We start from the raw sequence: 22,298 nt of genomic DNA on the forward strand, positions 1-22,298 counted from the left end.
AACTTAAAAAACTTGTTAGGCAAAATAAAAAACTCACTGGAAGCCTTCACAAGAAGAAACAGCTTCTGAGGACAAAATCAGTGATCTGGAAGATGAACTACACAATACCTCCATAAAACAGCAGAAGTTGGAAAAGAGTCTTAAAATAAATGAACTGAAGATGGGGAAAATCCTCATAATAAGTGAATAGATGTCAACTGACTGTTGGAATAAGTTCAACAGGTTAATATAAGAATCATTAGAAGCACAGAGAACCAGAAAAAACAACCCTATGAAGAATCAACAGTCAAAGACATCAATGCTGAGAAATTCCCAGAGCTAAAGAGTGCTTTCACCTACATTCTGGATGATATGAAGAGTACCAGTTATAAAAGACCCAAATAAAAGCAATCCTATGTATATACTAGTCACAATGATAAAAAAAAAATGGCACACAGGAATGAGGACATGAATTATCCGAATTTGTGGGACACAGAATAAGCAGTATTAAGAGAAATTGATAGCATTGAAAGCATTCATTAGGAAGGAATAAAGGGGCCTACATAAATAACTAATGAAACAGCTTAAGAAATTGGAAATTGACCAACAAAATGAGCCTAAAGCAGGCAGGAGGAAGAAAATAATAAAATTTATAGCAGAAATTAATAAACTGGTAACCCAAAAACAATCCAAAAGATCAATAAAAGCTACTTAGTTCTTTGAAAAAATAAATAAGGCTGATAAATCATTAGAGACACACAAAAAAGAGAGAACTTCAACAAAGTGAACCATACATGAAAGGGGGGATGTTACAACAGAAACTACAGAAATTCAAAGGGTAATTAGAGTTTACTTTGAGAATATTTATGCCACAAAATGGGAAAACCTATGTATAAATATATAAATTCTTCGATGCCTGTAACTTCCCAAGGTTGAATCAAAATGATAACTGAACTGAGAAAATTGAAATGGTTATCAAAAAGTTCCCCCAAAACAAAAACTCATACCCAGATGGATTCTTTACTGATTTCAAACCTTTAAAGAGAACCTACTAGTAATCCTCTTCACTTCAGAAAGTGAAGGAGCAGAAATATTTCCAGTTTCTATGAAGCTAACATCACCCTGATACCAAAAGCAGACTGAGACACCATCAAAAAAGGAGAATTACAGGCAAATATCTTTAATAAACACAGATTCAAAGAATCTCAACAAAACAGTAGCTAAAAGAATCTTCAAAGGTAAAAATCCACCAACCAAGTAAAGTGAAAGCAAAGATAACAAATGGGACTACATTAAACTAAGAAGCTTCTGCACTTCAAAGGAAATGGTGACAAGGATACAAACACTGCCATGGAATGGGAGAAACTATTCACCCAATATGCATCTGATAAGGGGTTAATATCTAAGATACATAAGGCATTGGTAGAGCTAACCCCAGCCAAAAATGTGAAGAAGAGATGAACAGAAACATCTTTAAAGAAGAAATACAAATGGCCCAAGGCACATGAAAATGTGCTTCACATCATTAATCACCAGTGAAACCTAAATAAAAACAACAATAATATATCATCTCACATTACAAAGACTGGCACACATTAAAAAAAACAATAAATGTTGGTGTGTCTGTGGGGAGAAAAGGACTTCTTCAATGCTGGTGGGAATATAGACTGGTACAGCCTTTCTGGAAAACAACAGGATATTTCTCAAAAAACTAGAAATTGAGCTTCCATATGACTCAGCAATGTAATACCACTCCCTGGAATATATTTCTTAGCCCCAAAACACAGTTCCAGTGCATTCCTGTGTTCATCACAGCACTATTAACAATAGCCAGAATCTGGAAATAACCCAAGCACAGAACAAGTGAGTGGCTAAAGAAACTGTGGTACATCTACACAATAAAATACTCTGTAGCTGTTTGTTATATATGAAAACATTTCCATAAAATTATTATCTTACTGATCCTACCCTAATAAATTATTGTACCCACCCTAGGGTGTGACCTGGTGTTAGTATATTGGATTATTCCTTACTTGGCTTCCACCGAATGGCTTCCACCGTAGGGTGGTACCTGCTTCTTGTCTATAAAAGCAAGAGTCTGAGGAAGGCTGGGGCTTTTTCTTCATTTCTTCAGCCCTATTCACTAAATAAAGTTGATATCTCCTGAAGCCTGACTGCCTGTGAGTTTTCTACCCACCACTATCCTGAACTCTCAGACCCGCCGGCTGAACAGGATGGCAGACACATGGTCTGAGCTGGAGGAGAAAGACCTCATGCTCCATCCCACCATTATCCAGCCCTTTCCAGGGCTGAATTGCAATAACTGTTAGGAAAAATAAAGTCATGTAATTTTATTATACCTGATAGACATGAAGAGTATTATGCTGAGTGAAATAAGTCAGAGGGAAAGAGTTAGATATAAAATGATTGCACTTAATTGTGTAATATAAAAAAAATAAAAAAGATACTATGGTAATACTATCCAGAGAGAAAAAGACGAGGGCCAGGAGGGACTGGTCCATGCTAGAAAACTTGCCACAAATAGCAAGGCAGTGCAGATAGGGCAAAGAAGGAACCACAGTGACAGTGATAGTTGGAACTGATCACTCTGAATAAGAACTAGAAAGGAGTTAAATTGATATGCATGATACCCCTTCAGTAATAATTTACAGTGTCCAAAAGGAAAAAAGAAGAGGAAGAAAAGAAGAAATGAAATGAAGGAATGAAAAAAGGTAGTAAGGAAGGAAAAGGAAATAAATAAATAAAGGAGAAAGGAGAAAGAAAGAAAGAAAGAAAGAAAGGAAGGAAGGAAGGAAGGAAGGAAGGAAGGAAGGAAGGAAGGAAGGAAGGAAGGAAGGAAGGAAGGAAGGAAGGAAGGAAGGAAGGAAGGAAGGAAGGAAGGAAGGAAGGAAGGAAGGAAGGAAGGAAGGAAGGCAGAAGAAAAAAGAAAGAAGAAAATAAGGAAGAAAAATATCTGCACAGAGGCAGGCAAGGATGGGGGGGGGGAAGTAGGGACATTGGTGGCAGGAAATGTACACTGGTGAAGGATATTGTACATTACATGACTGAAATTCAATCATGAACAACTTTGCAACTGTGAAAATACTAAATGAATAACCTTGTAAACATGGTGTTTAAAATAAAGTAATATTTTAAAGTAAAAATATTACATATTTAAGTTTCTTCTTAAATTATAGGAATGAGTTGTATTATGTATTATGAGGCCACTGTCTCCAGGCAGGACTTTTTGGTTTTCTGTTGCAAGTTATGCCTTAGTCATCTGTAAGTTAGAAATGATAACAAATGGAGGAATCTTTGAACTGACATGTAGTTCTCAGAGGATAGCTTTAAGAACTGGAGAGTAATGGAATTGGTTGCTTTCAAGATTTTTCTTTACTAGTCACAAAGACACATCATACATTAGTGAATATAGAGAATGCCAAGATAAAGTTTTCTGTGAAATTATTGAGTATGCCACAAGAAAAGAAAGATAAACACCAAAACAAAAGTTTATTGGAACAAGAGAGATAAAGAGGCAAGGGAGTTATGGGAATTTCTAACAGCAGCCTTGGTCTCAATTCTGAATTAGAAACAACAATAAATGACCTTATATATTATATTCATATTATTTCAGAGCTGGAAGCTCAAAAATAAAACAGCCCACAGAATTCCATCCTCTTGCTTTATAGAACAGAAAAGTTGGACCTAATGTGTATATCACTTCTCTAATGTTCTACAACAAATTCATGTAGTCCTAGGGTCAAACTACAGGTATCCGAAATCACAAAACAGTTTTCTTCCTACTAACTTCCATTCAGAAGTCACAGAGTTATGAAGTTTTCCAGAAGTGCACTGTCCTTTATCTCAGTATTTATCAAGGACTCATTCTGAACTAGGTTTGTGTGCATGTGTGATGAGGGCAACATCCGGAGACACTGGTGGTGGTGGAAATAGTGACTGTGGTGGTGGTGGTTATGGTGATTGTGGTGCTGGTAGAGATTGTGGTGGTGGTGATTGTGGTTTACATTGTGGTGGTGAGCCCAGGTGGTAAGCCTATTGCTGAGGATCAAAACCCAGGGCCTTGCATATTCGCAGCATGTACTCTACCAACTGAGCTACATTTTCTGGCTCATGGTTTATTTGTTTGTTCATTTTTTATTTTTTATTTTTATTTTTTAATCTAAGACAACGTTGACTAGATTTGCCAAAAGTGATTAATAAATAATACATCAACTTTGCTCATGGCACTTAACCTGGACCTAGGAAATGTGAACAGAGGCATCCATGCTAGCCAGAGTGAGATTCCAAAGAGTGTGACTCATTGTTAGGATATAACAGTGGGTGGGGCATGGATGTGAATCTTTGGTTACTACTACCCACCACTTTCAATCATCTGTTGAAAACTGACATGAAAACACTCCTATTCTGTTCTATGACTCTTTCTGAAATGCTCCCTAAAAAATTCAAAAGTTTGGGTGATCAACAAGTGGTGAAATGGCAAGACCTTTGGCTGGTCTCTCTTCAGAAAAGTGGAAGATAGAGAGATATTAAGGAAAATATGAGGGAGTATGTGTACCACAAATAAGACGAATCCAATTTATTAATATACTTTGATCACTTGGCATCTTATGAATTTAAAAAGGCAGGGAGTCCCTCACTCAGAGATGTCTGAGTGTACCTAGGAAGGGTAGATCTGGGATTTGTGAATAGGAAGAAATACTGGAGATGATCTTAGAAGTTAAAATGCTTCATTTTATATACATTAGGAAGGAGACTAATAATCCCTGATAAATTAGATACAGGAAAAAGTGATTGACCTTCATAATCCTGGTACCATTCACTTGTCCTACTGAAACATGTTCATAATGTATGCAGCTGAAAGGCATTACACGAAGCCTCTCAGTTATATGGACGCCATCATGTTCATATGGTTTGACTTATATAGTTTCCTGTTCAGTGGAAAATAAACTGTTGGTTCTTCTGATAAGGTCATTATATTTTACAGTGGGGAAAGTCAGGCACACTATATTTCTAAGTCATTTTCTATCATATATCCACATGTGGACAAGTATGTGATAGTTTATAAAGTTTTGTAACCTGACTATCCTTTAAAAATACATCATTTTTTTGATAATCAGTTTGATTCACATCCTCAATACTAACTGATGACAATTCACTATGTGACTGTAATATATTAAGTCTGTCATTCTGTACATTTAAACAATTTCCTATCTATTCTTTATAAACAATGATATGAGAAATGTCTTTACTGATAAAGCCTTTGCATACGTTTATGTAGATAAATTACAAAAAAATTTCTCGAAGAAATAAGCACTTTTTTAGGGATTTAAAAATGACACATTGCCAAGTGCCTCCTGGAGCTTCCTTTTACTGGAGTTACACACACATCAATTACTTAGATCAGTACAACACTTCATAAAAAGAAAATCCCTAGGCATACCTGAGTAGGTCAAATGTCATAGATGTACTTTTATCTGGAATCCTGATCCATGATAGCTAGCTTGGAAACTTATTAATGACGTGGATTTTATACTACAAATTCCCTATTTACATTCCTCTACCCATCACATACTTACATATTTCATTTTGACTTTGCGGAGGATCTGATGTCTCTTTTATGGCTTATTTTCTAGTTCTCTTTTGGTATGCTTATCCATGTTCTGAAAATGATTCTGGGTGGCTAATCTTTGGCAACATTCTTATACAATGCTCTGATTCTTTGTGTCAGGTAGAAAATCTACAGTGAAAGTTATGCTCCCAATTAGATATCAGAACCAGTTTACAGTTTGACATTTTAATGAAATGATAGAAATGACATTAGAAGTTCAGATAAAAATCAACAAGTACTTGCAAGAATAAAAAACAAAAACAAAAACAAAAATCAGAAGACATGTAATGTCAGACCACAAATTTTCTTTCATGTTTGCGTTTTTTTTATTCCTCCTGATTCCATAAAAAGGAATTAAAAGTAGTTTTTCTTTTTAAATGTTTTCTAAGATGGATACTTTCACATTATTAAGACTGCCAACTTCTTTCCTCATATAAGGATATTCTTCTGTCACAAGTATTTGCTATATTTGGAAATTGAGTGGCAAGGATATTATTGTTCTTGTCCAGAATAGAGGTTAAAAATAACTCATTATGATCACAGATCCTGCCTGGAAGACCCCCTCCCTCCTGGCCTCCTGGGCCTAAACATAGGGCCCTTGAGTATGTAATACCAGTCTTATAAAGAAAATAGGCAAGAATTCAAATGTTGAGCATGCACAAACGTTCTAAGAACCACAAAAAGTCAGGTTGGGGGCTTATTATTTTTCTCCAAGCGATTGTAAAAACTCAGTTCTCAGACCCTCAGTCTCATAGGAGCAGAGAAAAAAGACAGCAGCAGAAACAGGAAGGCCAGTTCTATCTGCCTTAGACTTGCTACAAGGAAACACCTCTCTTCTGGTCAATTTGTCCTCTTCCATTTCCTCTCCTTTTTTCTTCCTTGTCCTTTTACATTTCCAGAACAGTCATTTCTCTCTGGATTCTGGTTCTGTTCTCTTAACCCATGTTTTGAAGTATATATAATAATATTTGCTATCCACCTATGTGCCTAAACCTGACCGGAGAGTTCTGTGGAAGGACTTGTACAGGCTTTGAAATAAGGTACCAGATCCAGGCCGGTATCTTGAAAGACACTTCATAATAAACCCGTTATGTGGGGAGCAGAGACATAAGAAAATTGATATTATGTAATTTTAAAAAAAGGAAAAGGGGGCCAGAGTGGTGGCACAGCAGTAGCACATTTGCCTTGCATGCAGCTGACCCAGGACAGACCGAGGTTCGATTCCCTAGGGTCCCATATGGTCTCCCAAGCCAAGAGCGATGTCTGAGTGCAAAAAATATTAATTTTATTAAGTAATACCTTAGGATAATATATTAGTAATTGAGCATCAATTAGTGAACATTCTTTAATTTTATTAATCAATATTTTATTGATCATTATTTTAATAATTATTTTATTAATAAAAATGCCTTGTTAATTATTTTTACTAATAACTATTTTATTTATTTAGTAATATCCTAGAATAATTTTATTAAGTAATATCCCAGCAGTAATAATATCCAGAACCAAGTACCCGATTGACAAGACCCAAATAACAAGAAATAGACTATAGATAGCCCATGCTTAACCCTGATGTATTTGTATTTCATACTCTTCTCAGTCTCTGTAAAGGACTGTCTTATTTGATTTTCCACCTATGTAGTAAAAGTAGGAGTATATCAGAGATAACGACACTTAAGTGTCCCAGGTAAAGCACAGGCCAAGTCCATGCAACTCATATGTCTGAGTTCAATGGTTAAGAACAGAGGTAACTGAAGCAGATGACCCAGATGCATGTTCATGCCTTGCTAATGGTTAACTGCATGAATTTGGGCAACTTACCTCACTGTGCTTCATGCCTGCATCATAAAACACAGGCAAACTTCTTCCTTCCCACACTTCCCTGGACACTGGTGTGTTTCTGTGCAGAAGCAGTTGCAGAATTAGGAAGGGCATGAGCCGGTGTCACGCATAGTGAGCAGTGCAGGGACTGCTCAAGACACAACTCCCAGAGCTGCATCTTTTTAGACCACACAAGATCTTCTTATCTTTTTAACAATTACATTGCTCTGATGATTCATAATTTTATCAGTGCAGAACTTACTTTTTTTTTTCACAAAAGGAAAACGCACGATAAAAAGGAAACCTTGAATTGGATATAATGACTCAAAAAAGGAAGAAGGGGGCAAAAGTTCACATCTGACTTTTTACAAGGATCCCATTTATTCTTGTTTCCAGAAAAAATACTAGGCACAATTTAGGTATTTTCAGTCATCTCAGAGCACATGGAAAAGCCACATAAGCAAAATGTGTGTAGTCCACAATGACTGGAGGGGGTCTGTTTCCCAGGGCCTAGTCATTGCTGGGGACAACGAGGCACTTCGCTGGGTAAGCTCTTAACTAAAAGGCAGCTTTGCCACCGTCCCTGCTAGCCTTGCACCCACTCCAGAGGAGCTTTCTATGAAGAGAGGAGAACAAAGACCCAGCACCCAGCAGGCAACTTAAGAGTTTTTGAAAAAGCTACTTCACCCAGGGAAGAGGACAGCATGAAATTGGTGGCAGATGATATTAGGATGTATTGAGGTGCATAGACCTCAATCTGTGCCTTGCCAAGCTTTGGAAACGACTGAATCAAGGGTAGCAGATGCGGTGACTGGAAGCCCCACACCTCTCCACCCAGTGTGGCCAGTCCACCGAGGCATGTCTGTCCCTTCTATATTGTATACTAAACAGGGGGAGATGTGGTAGATCGAGCACCCCACATATCAAAGGAACTCTGAATGAATTTTCCACCGCCTGTCTGATTCAAGCCACAAAAGTTTGCATAGCCCCGAACCAACAGAAAACTCTGCAAATAAATTTAGCTCAGCACAAAGAATCTGGCTTAACTAGATGCCTTAACCTTTCCATGGAACCTGTTTTTGTAACTGCTCTCAAGCATGTAGTTATAGATATGTTTTTGTAAAGTTTAAATTATGATCCTTATTGCTTGCACAAAAGATAGATCTAAATGGAAAATAGGCTAAACAAATAATTGTATTTGCGTAAATATCAATTAGCTATTTGTTTAAGAATTTGCTTCCCCTCCCCCCATCCTGCCAGGTTCCTCTTTATCCTTCCCGCCATCAAAATGTGTTTATGCTCCCATTGGTTAAAATTGTTGTACTTGTACAAATCTGATTGGTTTATGTTTCAATCCTATGTTACTAAAATAGGCCCTGGATTGAGCTATTATGAAAGGGGCCCTTGGGCTACTGTGAAGGTAAGAAGTGCTCAGGCCATGGGGGTATTGTTGGAAAGATGTGTGCAGAAATAATGTTAACCGTATATTAACTTCTGATCCTCAATAAAAATAAGCTATTATAAAATAAAAAAAAAAGGATGTATTTTCTTACAGTAGTGGGCAAGAGGGGATGGCAGGGAGAACAGAGAACCCAGCCAAGACCAGGGGTTGGCAAAAACAAATGAATAATGATAAGAAAGGCAACAGCTTGCAGAACTCTCTAGGCAGGAAGCAAAGGCCAGGCCAAGAATAAAGAGTCACAGCCAGAGGTTCTGGAAGCAGAGGTATGTCAGAGGACCAGGTGGGAATTGTTTCTCAGTCTTTTTCCCAGAAAAAGTCACTGTACGGGCTCCGAGTTGCCCTCAATGGCTTTAACTAGTGATGAGAGCCAAGGTTCCTTGTTAAGATGTCACATAAAACTTATGTCCAGTGGGGCCAGAGTGGTAGTGCAGGGGTAGGGCGTTTGCCTTGCACGTGGCTGACCCAGGATGGACCTCGATTTGATACCCTGCTTCCCATATGGTCCCCCCACCAAGCCAGGAGAGATTTCTGAGTGCAAAGCCAGGAGTAACCACTGAGCATTACCAGGTATGGCCAAAAAAAATAAATAAAAATAAAAAACAAAAACAAAAATAAAACCCTTATGTCCAGAGGGACAAGTGTAGGCAGAAGGGTTAACAGCAAAGTACAAGCATGACAGAGTCCAATGCAGGAATCCAGGGTGTCTCTTCCCAAGGTTACATGTGAACAGGAAGTTATACTCCAAACATGAGCCTACTCAACACTGAAACACAAAATTATCTACATTCCACAAGTTCTGGATGTCACCAGCATAAAAATAACTTCAGGATGACATTTGTAGAGAACTTTACAGTTTACAGAAAAGACTTCCCTCCCCTGCCCCAAGGATGTTTTTCAGATCCTCTGATTATTATAAGAAATTTTAGGATCAATTGGATGTGACTTAAAACACTCTTAAAAATCTGTAACTACTCTTCATGGAATTTTATGTATAAAATTCTATACAAAATACTAAACATTGGGTTTTAAGTACAGAATCTATTCAAAGATATACACTAAGATATATACTCTAAAATTTAGAGTGACTAATTAAATATAATTTATATCAACTAGACTAAGTATAAACATTGCCAAAACCCTGAACAGACCATTAAAAATACATCATTAAGAATTGTCCCTATTTCCAAACTCAGCCTTTCTAGAGGTGGGGGAGGGGTGGACTACAGAGGAATAATTACTTTTTAAAGACTGTATTAAAGGATATCCCTTAAGGGTCTTTAAAAAACAGCTCTTAAAAAAGCATAAACAGGAAGCATGCTATAAGATTATAAAGAATGGTAGAGTAAAAATGATTGTGTTCTATTTCCATAAAGCAGCATGGTAAAAAAGAAAACAAGTCAAAATTCCTTCTAGCTTGCTGAATTAAAATGAACTGTTATGCCATTAGGCTAGTGTCTTAGTCTTTGCCCTATATACAATAATAATGTGTTGTTCAGAGTCAAAAGCTCACAGTAGTATTTTATGAATTTAGGGAAAAGGGGAAATTGTGACCTTTAAGGAACGGTATTTCAGTTGACAAGAACAACATGCCTGGGGGTGATGATATGCATTTTGTACCTAACTCTTTTTTAATTGCCCCTTCCTTGAGATACAAGATAACACTGAACTCACAGTCAGTAGCTCTGAGATTTTTTCCTGTCCATTCTTTCAGCTCTGATAATATATTTGTTTCAAAATAGCATTTTTTTTTGTTTTTGTTTTGTTTGTTTGTTTTGGGGGCACACCCAGAAGGCTCAGAGATTACTCCTCTGAGTACTCTGATGTCTATGCCCAGAAATCACTGGTAACTCAGGGGGACCATATGGTATGTTGGGGATCAAAACTGAATCGACTGTTTTTAAGATCTAACTTTTGTGCAATTGTTCTGGACAATGTAGCATCTTTTGGTCATCTGGTTTCTGATATGATTGAGAATATTTGTAAGTGAGACAGCTGCCTAACTCTGGGAGAGAGATGAAATCTACATAAAGGAATCGAAGCTGAGAGGTCACCCTTGCCCTTGGTCATTGATGCTAAGCAACTGATATTCAAAGCAACATCCTAAAAAGATGATGGTGTCAGCATGGTAAGTACTCAGAAACTTATCTGCACAAAAAAAAAAAAAAAAAAAACAGATCTTTTCATAAAATATTTTCTTTTCATAAAAGCTTCTGAAGGAAGGTTGTATCAATCCCTTTGATATCACTACTACATTGCCAGGTTCTTCTAAATGTTGGTTTCTTTCTTTTCTCTTTCTTTAAACGTTGTGACTAACAAAGGTACTAGTAATAGAGTTGTTTCAGACACTCAGTAATCCAACATCAATCCCAGGGATAATGTGACCTCCCCTCCACCATTGTCCCCAGTATCTCACCCACCTCCCAACCCTAACCCCAGGTAAAAAAGAATTTATTTTATAGTGCTTGTAATGACAAAAATGACCAAAGTTAAAATTATTAAAAAAAACATTTAAGTGAAATAAAATTTGTGAAAATTGCCATATCTCACAGTGGGATCATTCAAGTCATTGGAAGTTTATAATAATGTTGCCATTTGAACCTTTTGTGTTATTGTTTCTGTTTATTGAGCTTAGTTGGCTTCTCTGCTACTTTTCCCATCAAATTTGGTGTGATTCTACTGGGTTTTTGGTGTTGTGGAATTTGGGGGTGTTGATCAGCCAGGATCTGTAGAACAGTGTTATTGAGTTTCAGAGATTTGGTTTGGCTCCCATTTATTCCCATCTCTTGTGAGATTAGCTTTTCATTGTTTACAAGGTGGTGGTTGTAAGTGGTTGTGTGTCTGCTGGGGCTTTCGGCAGTATATGAGGCTGCCTGCACCAACTCCAAAAAGACTCCAGAGTTTTCAGCTAGTGTACCTAGAACTTTCATTGGTTTGGCATCTCTGTCGAGATTAATCAAGGTGTGGAGTTAGGCCATCTGCACGGCTGTGGCTGTGGGGTATGGTTCAGATAATGCCTTTCTGTGCAGCACTTTGCAGATCTGCCAGAGCAAGCCAACCTGGGAGGAAGAGGACAGGCTGCTGCCTCTACTCTCTGCCAGCAGGATCTCAACTGAAGTGGTCACCTCCTGTTTTGGTGGGGCCCATAATGTGATATCAGCAGCTTTTGCTGCGGGCTCTCCAACAGGATCATCATGGAGGCTACTTATTATTAGAAGATTTTGTCTGTATTAGAAGATTTGTCTGTACTAACATTGGTGAGAGTTAGTCAGGCCTATACCTCCACCTCTAACTATATCTTTATCTCTATCTTTATCTATACCTATACATATATATACATATATATTTATCTTATCTATTTGTCTATATCTGGTCCAATAATTCACAAATGCAGAGATCAATGAAAGATCTGCTGATTACACTCTTCATGTAATAAATATTAATTGAACACCTTTTATGTACCAAGCAATGGCCATAGCACTGGGTATACAGTAAATAGAAGTGACCCCTAGTCAGTAGTCTATTATGGGGGTTGTTGAACGCATCATGTACCACCTTAGTACGGCTTTGAGCATAACCTAGGGAAAGAAGAAAAAGGACATCAATGCACTCCCCAGAAAGAAAGCTTAGAGTACAAAGCCACATCTCTGACTTTGATTTCATCTTCTTGACTCTGTTGCCATGGGTAAACAAAACAGGCCTCTTATTTGGTTGTCAGAGCCCTCTTCAAGCTCCCTGTTCAAAAACCTTTGCAAAAGCCTGATAAATAATTTTGTTCTTCTAAAAAACGTTAATGTTCAAGGTATCCCTTTGAAAAGAAAAAGAAAATTCCTCTGAGATTTTTTTTTCTCCCTAACAAGGAATGTAATTAGGCTTATACTTGGCACTTGGTCAGTTCCCAGAGCCAAGAAATCTCAAAGTTAGGAGAACAAAGCTACCAAGATGTTTTTGCTATTGACTATGGCTGGCTGAAAGTTCAAGGGTTAAAACCTGAGAACATTTTCCCCCTTTACTTTAATTTCCCATGTAAACAGCTTCCAAATACCAAATCTTAGAGAGCTCAGAATGAAAAATCCTTTCCATTACTTTATTGAAAAATCATATATGCTGTGATTTATTGCTAATGCTGTTCTTTCAAAGCATTAGCCAGGCCACCTGCAAACCTTTGGACAACAGCTGCCAATACAAGTCTAACATTTCATGGGTCAGCACTTAAAATTTGACGAATAATTAATCATTCCTGAAACTGGTGCAAGGCACAACTAGGCAGATAATGTACTGAGGGTTGGTTAAAAAGTATGAACTATACATTACATTATTACTCAGCATTTTGAAAATGGAGATTAAGTACACTAATTTTTGTTATTACTACATATTTTTCTTCAGTGAGTTTCTCTAAGAAATAGATATTATTTTTAAGAAAGAAAAGTTTCACTGTATATTAAGTATATAGAATTGGTGATTTTATATGATGATATGTACTTGAAAAAGCATTTTTACATTTTTTATAGCCTTACAGTGACTTGTTCAAAGGGGACAACAGTCAATTTAGGATTAGTCAGGGCAATATTTGAATAAAATATTAAACCAGTTTTGAAAAATATTCATCAATATTTCAGGAATAGAAGCATGATGAAAATATTACAACTAATTGCTTGAGTCCTGGCATAACAAGTGCTATGTATAAGATATCTTGGTGTATAAATGGTTTTATACATTGTTTATTTAGGTCTAGCGGTGATATATTAGGATATACTACAGTTGGTCCACAAGAAGAATAAAAATAAGATGGGCATTAGTGGTGTGAATGTTGCACTGGTGAAGGGGAGTATTCTTTTTTATAACTAAAACCCAATTACAAACATGTTTGTAATTATGGTGCTTAAATAAAGATATTAAATTAAAAATAAGATTACTTTTGGTTTTGGAAAAAAATAAGGTCCTTTAATAGTAGGACAACTTGCCTGGGGCAAAAAATCTCGGTACGTTTCTCCCTCATCTTTCTACCTTGCATATAATTTAGAGTAAGTCAGGCTATCAGTGAAAAGTATGGTAGGAATATTTGAATAATATGGTAGGAATATTTGATTTAGTAACAACTTTTTGATACAGCTAATATTAGAAGTGGATTCAAACCTTAAACAAACTATTAAGGATACCTTTGTAATCTACAGAGAATTTTTGGCACATTATGAATATGAATACAAGCTCAGTGTCTACCTACAAAATATGAGATGCCTTGAATCAATTAGATGTGCTGACATTTATTGAAGGAAAAACTTCTGTACTTAACATTTTTTCAGTGAAAATGCCTTATAGAAAGATGAATCATTAATAAGAAAAAACTTTAATACCAGTTGTGGGTGCAGAAACTCATAAGAGTCACTGATAAGAGTCACTGACTTTCTATGATGGTGCAGGTATGTGGAGCTAAGAGCAAGTAGAAACCCTCTCTAGGCTCTGTGCTCTTCTTCTACCAGAGCTTAACTCACCAGAGGGTCATATTCCCTTTAGTTGGCTAGATGTTTCTCCAAAGAAAACACAAATGGCCCACAAAAAACTGAAAAAAATGCCCAACATCGCGTACTACTAGAGAAATGCAAATAAAAACCACAATGAGATATCAAATTCCACCTGTAAGAATGAGCTATGTAGAAAGATTGGCTACAAGTGCTAGAGAGAATATAAAGAGAAGAAAATCAGGTATGCTGTTGACTGAAAATGCAAATCCTTGTATGGTACCAATTTCTATGAAAAATAGTATGCTAAATCCTTAAAAAATCAAAATGGAAATACCATATGATCTTTGACATTTGATCTGAAAGACATAAAAGACTAATTTAAAAAGATTTTTTGACACTTATTCACAAAAGCATTATTAACAGGAACTTGAAATCAATCCAAAGGCCATCAATAAATGACTAGACAAAGAAGTTATATTATAGGGTCAGGGTTAGACGCACTGGTAGAACAAATGCTTCATCTGTGTGAGGCATTGAGTTTAACCCAGTCATCAAAAATTTTAAACAAAGAAGTCTTATACTCAGTGAAAATAGACTCAATGAAATACTAATTTGTCATTTAAAAATATGTAGCTGAGATAAATTGTTTAACTGGTGATTATACTAAGTGAAATAAGAGTAAGTAAAGGACAATTACCAGGATGTTTAATTCCTATGCACAGTTCAAAAGAAAGGAAACTGGCATTACAAACAGAAATAAACACCTTGACTTATTGAAAAGTCTGGTGATTACAGGAGGGAATTGAGATTCAGGTGGCAGAAGAGGGTAGGAGGTTCTTTGTGGTCTGACTGCCCTAGAACCTTGGTGGTAGGTGCAGTGAACCCTGTCTACATTACAGATATGATCAACTATACCCCTAAAAGTCCACAATGCTTCAAAGTAGTATTAAATAAACAAAAGATTAGTTACCAACGTTTAACCAATTGGAGTTTTTCTCTCAAAGACCATAAACTTGGAAGTGTAAACTCCAAAGGGTGGCCAAAATCAGCCCTATGCTGAGATTTCCAGAACTTTCCTGAATCTTGGCCTTTTTGGTGGTGCCACCCTTTCTTCAGTTCTAAGATATCCCAATATTCTTCTAATTTAAAAAAATTGGGGGGGGGCACACCCGATAACACTCAGGGGTTACTACTATGTGCTCAGAAATTGCTCCCAGCTTAGGGGGCCATATGGGATGCTGAGGATTAAAGCCAGGTCCATTCTGGATCAGCCACATGCCAGGCAAACAACCTACTGCTGTGTTATCACTCTGGCCCTTATTTGCCAATCAGTTTTTGTAACAATAATTTTAGTTTTTGGTTTTGGGGTCACACCTAGCGGCGCTCAGGAGTTACTCCTGGCTTTGCACTCAGAAGTTGTTCATGGCATGCTCGGGGGACTATATGGGATGCTGGTATTCGAACTAGGGTCCATTGTATGTTGGCTGTGTGCAAGACAAATGCCTTACCACTGTGCTATCGCTTCAGCCCCTCTGAAACAATAATTAAAAAAAAAAACCTTAGAAGTTATTAAGGGTCATTTAATCCTAGCATTCATGTCTATAAAAGCTTGTAACCAGTGCTGGTGCCCAGCTGATACATATCCAGAGCCTCATGTAAAATCTACCCACATGCCATGTCTTCAACCCTGGATATAGAAGTCTGAATCTGGGTCACACAAGAAATAATACAAACTAGGCTGAGGGTGAAACATGTATAGTCTGGAAATCTTCTACCTCAGATGGAGATGTGAGCTGCCTGCCAACTCGCAATTTTTATTGATTTTTTATTGAGTACAGAGACCACCCCCAGGTGGGCGAGTGAGGGCAGACGAAGAGCAGATAGTTCAGGCTATCCTGAGCCTGTCACACCCAGGTTTACATATAAGACAATCTTTGTTTTGGGTGAAACCAAGTTGTGAACAGAAATATATAAAGAAACCAGGCATGATCTTTGTTTTGGGTAAAACAAGGTATAATCTAATACATCAGATTCAACTAGCACTGTGGTGGGGCCAAGTAGGTGGAGTCAACCCCAACATACCAGTCATGTGGAATTATACTCTTGCTACATATTCTACATAGAATACATCTCCTGAGACTCAGTGGAACAAATCCAGAATAAATAATTTCAAATTACACTATATAGCTTTGATAGGGAACACAGAGAGCACCAAACACCTGGTCTACCCAGATAGCTTCCTGGTGGTGAAGGGGTGCAGGAAATTCACTCCCAAAATGGAACAGGCAGAATAGAAAAGCAACACAGAACTTCACCACACCCAGTCAGCAAAGAGAATAGCCCTGAAGATTCAACCCATACTTACAAGATATACAACCTCTCATATAAGGACTTTAAAGTAGAAATGTACAGATTTTCAATGAGAGCATACAATTATGGTAAGTGAATTTTGAATAAAACACATAAGAATATAAGAGCAGAAATAAAATCATTACAAGAAGAAATGATAGAACTAAAGAATTTGGTTGGTGAAATGAAAAACTCACCAGAAGGCCTCAGCAACAGAGTAACAGTGGGTGAAAACAAAATCAGTGAGATCTAAGAGGAGATGCAGAAAACTAACAGACAACAGAAGAAGATGAGAAAAAGTCTCAAAATAAATGGTCAGTAGACAAGAGAACTCTGGGATGAATTCAATAGGAAAAGCATAAGAATCATAGGAGTCCCAGAGGCCAAGAAATCAATCTCACCAAAGAAATTATCACTGAGAAGTTCCCAGAGCTGGAGATGAAAGAGATGAAAGAGGCCTGAAGGGTTCCAGCTAAAAAAGACCTGAATTAAAAGACTCTTAGACACATCCTAATCAGAATGACAACAGTCATAGAGAATAAAAGCAGCAGGATCAATGAAGGAAATTACATACAAAAGAGGATTACTACAACTTACAGCAAATTTATCAAATAAGACCCTGCAGGCCCAAAGACAATGGTGGTATAAAGAACAACAATAACAACAACAACAACAACAACAAAAACTCAATGAAATAAACATCTTACTAAGAATACTTTATCCAGCTAGATTCTCATTCAAATTTTAAGGAATAACATACAATTTCATGGCTCAGGAACTTCATAGACTTTAAGCCAACTTTACAAAGAGAGCTGAAGGGGCTACTTTAAGATAAAACAAATCTCACAGACATACCAAACTTTTACAGAAACATGACACAAAACTCCATGATAATAATCTCACCCAAAATCAATGCCTAAGTGCACCAATTAAGAGACACAAAGCAGCAAAATTGGTTACAAAGTTGAATCCAAATTTCTGCTGTCTACATTTGTATAGGAAGGAAAATAGTAAGGGAAAAGTCAAGGTCTGAAAACAATATTTCTAGCAAACAACACTCTCAAAAAGGTAAGATAACCATACTTGTATTAAATAACATCTACTTCAGGATTAAAAAGTCATAAGAAAATTTGGGGCCAGAGTGGGGGCACAAGCAGTAGGGCGTTTGCCTTGCACACGCTAACCTAGGATGGACTGTTCCATATGGTCCCCAAGTCAGGAGCGATTTCTGAGCACATAGCCAGGAGTAACCTGAGCATCTCCGGTGTGGCTCACAAAACCAAAAAAAAGTTATAAGAAAATTTGTCAAAATTGTTGATCTCACAATAGTATTAAAGTAATTGTCTGAGGATTTACTGAGATATTTGTTGCTAATTGAGCCTTCTGTGTTACTGTTTTCATGTATTGATCTTAGTGGATGTCTATGCTACTTTACCAGCTAATTTGCTGTGTTTCTACTGGGCTATCAGTATTATGTAATTTGAAGGTTTTGCATGGACACATATATGACTGTGCACTCCCTCTAGGATCTGTAGAATTGGGACAATTATCAGCCAGCCCCCTTCCAAAAAGGCCTCAGAGTTTTCAAACCAAAGACTGTGGGGCCCGGAGAGATAGCACAGCGGCGTTTGTCTTGCAAGCAGCCGATCCAGGACCTAAGGTGGTTGGTTCGAATCCCGGTGTCCCATATGGTCCCCCGTGCCTGCCAGGAGCTATTTCTGAGCAGACAGCCAGGAGTAACCCCTGAGCACTGCTGGGAGTGGCCCAAAAACAACAACAACAACAACAAAAAACCAAAAAAAAAAAACCCAAAAAAAACAAAGACTGTTATAACAAGCAATATAAAATAAACTATTTTATGCCTGCTAAGAGGGCAGGTTTGGAGAATTGGTGGGCCTCTGAAAACAATAATGGAAGATGGTCAAACTGGTGCTGGAACACTAAGTGCCTAAACCAAACTGTATTATGAACAACTTTGTAAACCACGGTGTTTTAAATAAAGTTAGAAAAAATGTTATAAGAGACCATCATTTTTTAATAATTGAAGAATATGCACATCAGAAAGAACTCACAATCCTAAACATATATACACCTAATGAGGCACCAAAAAATACTTAAAATGGCTACTAATTATAGGACTTCAAGGAAGGCATCAATAACAATATAACAATAGTTGGAGACTTCAACTCATTCTATCACCACTTGATAGATCAACTAGATTTTAGCATACTAAAATTAAGGGCATACTTGAATTTAAGGAATTAATGAAAGAGAGGCTTTAGTACATATATGTATAACATATATATAACTTTTAATTCTCAAAACACCTAATACACATTCTTCTCCATTGCACATAATACATCATCCATGATACACCACATGCTGGACCATAAAATATGCCTTGCTAAAGTCAAAAGGATAGAAACTGTACCAACTATCTTCATACCAGATTGCATTAAAAATGGAAGTTAGGCACAAACATAAATGAAGAAATAACTCAAACATCTGGAACTTAAACCCCTCATTATTGAACAACCAGTGAGTCAAAGAAAATCATAGAGGAAATTAAAAAAATACCTGGAAACAAATGAGAATGAGGATATGATATACCAGAACTTGGGGAACACAGCAAAAGTGGTATTAAATGGAAAGTTCATTGCTATGTAAGGACTCATCAGGAAGGAAGAAAGGGCCCACATAAATATCCTAATGATACAGCTTAATAAACTGAAAAATGATGAGAAAAAAAGTCCAAAGCAGGAAGGAGTAAGGAAATAATAAAATGTCAGAAATTAATGAACTGGAATTCAAGAAGTTGTTAAGAATATAAGCACTTTTTGTTTAAAAAAAAAGCATCAAGATTATATTTCCTTTAGCTTGTAGGAAACCACATTTTATAAATGCTTTCCCAGGTTCTCTAAAAGGTGTGTGGGGATCTCCAAAACGTTTGCTACTATAAACCTTATGGTAAGAGAAAAATGCAATGAAGCTAAGAGAAGTTACTGTGGCTGGCTTGCCACAATAGGAAAAGAAGTGAGAGAACCATGGAAGGCAATTTTAGTGCATCCCTAAGTAATTTTAATACTGCACCAGCCATGAGAAATCTCATCAAGTTATTAGATCTGTCTTCCCTAGATTTTCATACTTGATTAAATTTTAGCATGATGTTAAATCCATTTAATTCTGTTATAAATAGTTTGGAAAATTCTAATATATTTACTAAGTTAGTTCTCCTAAATATTTCCTTCCCCACTTTTCTCTCAAGCATATTTTTTAATGCTCTAATCACATTTTCCTCTTATCACATCTGAAAGAGCAAAAATATTCATTCAACTTTTCAAGCAATTTTGCATTAAAAGGTTTCCATTTCAATATCATACTGATTAACTAACCATGGAAGACCAAAGATGTTAATCTAGTAGCCAAATTTGGCTTTATAAATGCACAAATAATAGTGATTTATTCCAACATAAGAATCTCCAATATTTCCTTGCCATCACAAGTCTTCTCCACATGGATTTCACAAGTGGGAAATAACTCAGTTGACAATAATGTGGCATCATTAAATTCATCTAATAGTGTCCTAATGTCTTACTGAGATTGCATATCATAACTAACATTGTTTGTTTTGCCAGATACTTACTTTCTACAAATTAATTTATAAGCTATGCTATTTTAATACTCAGGTGAGGTAGCACTATTACTTTTTCCATTTGACAAAAAAACAAAACAAAATTAAATTATAGAGTAGAAAAAACTCATTGACTAAAATTCTGCAGAATTCTAAGTAGTTGTGATTTCAAACCGTATTTCCCAGGGCTTCAGTTCAAGCTCTACCATGCTGCTCAACAAGTTAGTTTTGTTGCCTTGTTCTGGCTTGCACTACAATTATTTTGATAATGACAAGGACAGTTCTCTAAGGCCAGTCCAAAATGTGTTAGTCACAGAGGACAATGAAAACTATGTACATTGGGTTTAACTTATGAAAATTTTGTGAAAATGACTGTAACAAGCAACTCTCTAATTCTGGGAGAACTAATTAAGAAATGAATTAAGGGATTCTGTGGATACCCAAATTAGTCATTAGTGCTCAAGATATGGAGTTCTGGTCTAAATCCAGCTTTGGCACTTGCATCCAAAATAAACATGGCTAGATAAGTACCACGGCCTCACAAATAAAACTGATTTATATGACTTATGTGTCCACATGCAAGAAGGAGGTCTCTTCCTAATTGAATTCGGACACCTCTCCAGTTATTGTGAGTTTCATTTGCCATCTCTTTCTACCCGTTTGTAATTTCTGGCATTAGGATAATGCTGAGGGAGAAATCACCTAAATCAGTGATGCCTGCAGGAGGAACATAACATGATAAAAGGGAAGCCTTTGAATTGTAATTAGAAAATTCCTTACATATGTTTGTGCAACATATGTTTACGTCTACTATCAACTGGCAAGATGAATTACTGAGTGGCCATCCAATGTCCACTTGGGATAAACAGCCAATAAAAGGAGTGTTCCAATATGTGATTAGAGTAATATTTTGCATGCCAAGATACTCTTGCTTTCTACCTCTAATGTGATTAGTGGCAGACAGCTGGAGGCATCTCATTCTCTTCACAAAAGTATGATCAAAATTGTTTTCAGTTGGTACATCTTCCCATCAAGCTGTTTGTTGCCTTCCAGCAGAATAATCAGAGCTTCTGATTATTTGGGATGTTCCAAGTAAACAGGAATTGATTGTGCTCTTGCTTGCCTGATGGGGAGGCAGCTGCCAAATCTACACAGTAACTTTGCAACTGCCTAACCAAAGGAAAAACTGGTATGCAGTGTGCAGAAGAATGAGGAAGCATGAGTGTGAGAGCTCATCTGTGTGTGTGTGTGTGTGTGTGTGTGTGTGTGAGAGAGAGAGTGAGAGGGAGAGGGGGGGGGGGGGGGGGGGGGGAGCGGGGGTGGGGGGGGGGGCGGGGAGAGAGAGAGAGAGAGAGAGAGAGAGAGAGAGAGAGAGAGAGAGAGAATGTGTGTGAGAGACAGAGGGAATCAATCCATAATTTCCATGGTAATTTAATTTAAATAACTACAAAAAAGTATTCTCACGATAATTCAGATTTCAGGTATGAGGAAGTCAAATATTTTGTTTCACTCATGGAAAATCAATTCCCACCAATGTTAATGGCTCCTTATAAAAACTTGCAATGCTCACTTCTGAAGTGTCAGATTTATGGAAAAATAATCAAGTTTAAGTTAAACATGCATGAAAATACTCAGGTGCAAAAATACCATTGCTTTGGACCATCTCCATTTGGAATCTGAGATCATTTGGTAGGGTCTATAACAGAGATTCTTTCTTTTGTTTTCCCCCCACATTGAACACATAACTTGCCAGGAAATGAACTTAAGTAGGCAAGATTGCTGAGAGAAATAATATAAAATATTTCATGTTGAGTAGGATGAACTTCAAACAACAAGCATCTGTCCTACAAACACTTTTGATAAATTCATTCATAATACCCTAATGGAAAACATAACCCTAATAGCAAACATTGAATAGAATATTAACCTTATGTAGATATCTTTATTCTCATGAGCAGCAAACATTAC

At 36.9% G+C, this 22,298-nt stretch overlaps 1 protein-coding gene across 4 annotated transcripts in view; it reads right to left on the reverse strand.

Annotated features, from left to right (window-relative positions):
* The window catches only part of SPATS2L (spermatogenesis associated serine rich 2 like), a 229,700-nt gene that overhangs the window by 176,429 nt on the left and 30,973 nt on the right, over window positions 1-22,298 (reverse strand). The gene's annotated exons all lie outside the window — the stretch shown is intronic.

Source organism: Suncus etruscus, chromosome 5 (assembly GCF_024139225.1).
Source record: "Suncus etruscus isolate mSunEtr1 chromosome 5, mSunEtr1.pri.cur, whole genome shotgun sequence".
In the NCBI taxonomy this organism is placed as follows: domain Eukaryota; kingdom Metazoa; phylum Chordata; class Mammalia; order Eulipotyphla; family Soricidae; genus Suncus; species Suncus etruscus.